Raw genomic sequence first — 1,943 nt, 5'->3', positions numbered from 1 at the left:
TAATCTCTACGCCGCACTTTGATCGTCCACTCAAACTTTTTGGGAAAACTCGCTTAGATCAACATTCTTGGTTTATATTTGTTCATTGTGATTCTATGTTAATATTAACAACTGCTCTGCCCAATAACTCGATCTATCAAAGACAATATGAATTTCGATGAAAAGAAACTAAACTTTCCAATTTCGATCCTTCAGTTGTAGTATTTCATCGCAGTCTCTCACTTTACGATCGCAGTTTTTTTTATGATTCCACTGCTCTTCAGTCTCAATCTTTGCACCGGCCCGTGCTATGGTATGCGTGATTTGGGTTGAACATCCCAATCGCGTATAGTGCACTCTTTTTCCATTCCTCCCGAGAACAACCTTTTCTTTAGAAGGAAGTGTGTGATGAAACGTACTCTTCCCATCCCAAGCAATTTGCACCCCATACTTACCTCCCAAGTTGAAAGCAACTCGGAACTCGGGAAATACAAACCATCCACCCTCAATGAAAAATCCTGCGCTTTGGGTAACTATTTTCCCACTAATGCAATCGATTGGGTACCATAAACAATAAACTTTACCCTTGTCGTTGTCGGTATGCGGCTTGTTATAAAAATTACCCAAGGTGAACGCGACGTTAGAACTGAAATCAAGAGGCCCAGCCGGTTGATATTTAGAAGTGGACACGAAAGAAGGTATTCTGAGGTCATTAAAAAGCCGTCGGGCGATTGAGAACCCTTGGTCGCAAAAATTCAGAAAGCGGCAACCAATCCTGGCACCAAAAGCTGGTAGATTCTTGAGGAATTTTTTGTATAGTGATTTGGACGATCCTTTAAGTGGCATGTAAGGCGACAGGAGAATGTCGGATGAGAATCCAACAGTCTGTCCGAAGCAATACATATGTCCATTGATGAGAGCGCCATTTGTAGTAACTCCTGTGGCAGGGTTTGAGATCGATGAAACTTCATTCGTCCCTTTTTCGGTACCCTCCTCCTCTTCGATATCTGATGCGGGAAGTGAGGTCAGTGGGGAAGATTCTCTCGAGGAGGGCGGGAGCGAGGTCAATGGTGATGAATCCCGAGATCGTGGTTTCTTTTGATAAAAATTCAAAGTATTTGATACCATCTTCGGATATGGCCATTTACTCAAGTTAAGCACATGTGGTTGGGTTTCGGGATATAAGTTCACATTTGGAGTTGGCAGTCTTCTAAATAGTTTAGTTGACATCATCATTGTATCAACATTGGCTTGATGTTCTTTTCGAGTTTCAGCAGTCATGCCTTCGAGATCCATGTAATCATAGGTGAGCACGAGTTTCTTTGAGTGTCTATCAACAAACTGTCCCTGTCCATGCGTAACTACCTTATAACAATTAAAGATGATTTCCATCGTTCGATCCAGATCTTCAAAAGGTAGGACCGGATCATCAAATCTGGTAAGTTGCCAATCGTGTTTCCTCAATACCCGATTACGACTGCTACTTGACTGATCCCTCTCCCGGGCATCCTTAAGCTCCTGAGACTTTTTCGGATGTTGGCTAAAGGCAAACAGATATAGTTGGCATCTTAACATTGGTCCGAAGCCAATCTGCCCTCACGTACGGTTTGTGTGAATTCTTGGTTTTAGCCTTTCTCGGGAAGGCCTCTGGCACATCTTCTGAACCTTGGGCACGGTAGAAATCTAAAGCCTGTTTTCTAATTTATTGGTCCAACCATACAAAAATTGGCCTCATGCACTCAGACTCGGTATGGTAATTCAAGAAGTCGACTTACTTTAGAGCTCCTTTTCCAGGCTCATCACCTGTACCAGGGACAGCATATTTACAAACTGGATTGAGCCAATAGTCTGTTTGTGGAAACCCATCGCTTGCCAGATATTCATGGGGTACATGCGTATACGATTTTGGCACCTTGAATGGTGCAGGAAGCTAAAATCATACGCATTTTATTGCCTCAGATCAG

This window comes from Melampsora larici-populina, assembly GCF_000204055.1.
Source record: "Melampsora larici-populina 98AG31 unplaced genomic scaffold MELLAscaffold_165, whole genome shotgun sequence".
Lineage (NCBI taxonomy): Eukaryota > Fungi > Basidiomycota > Pucciniomycetes > Pucciniales > Melampsoraceae > Melampsora > Melampsora laricis-populina.
The sequence above is the reverse complement of the archived record's forward strand: the minus strand, read 5'-3'. Positions refer to the sequence as shown.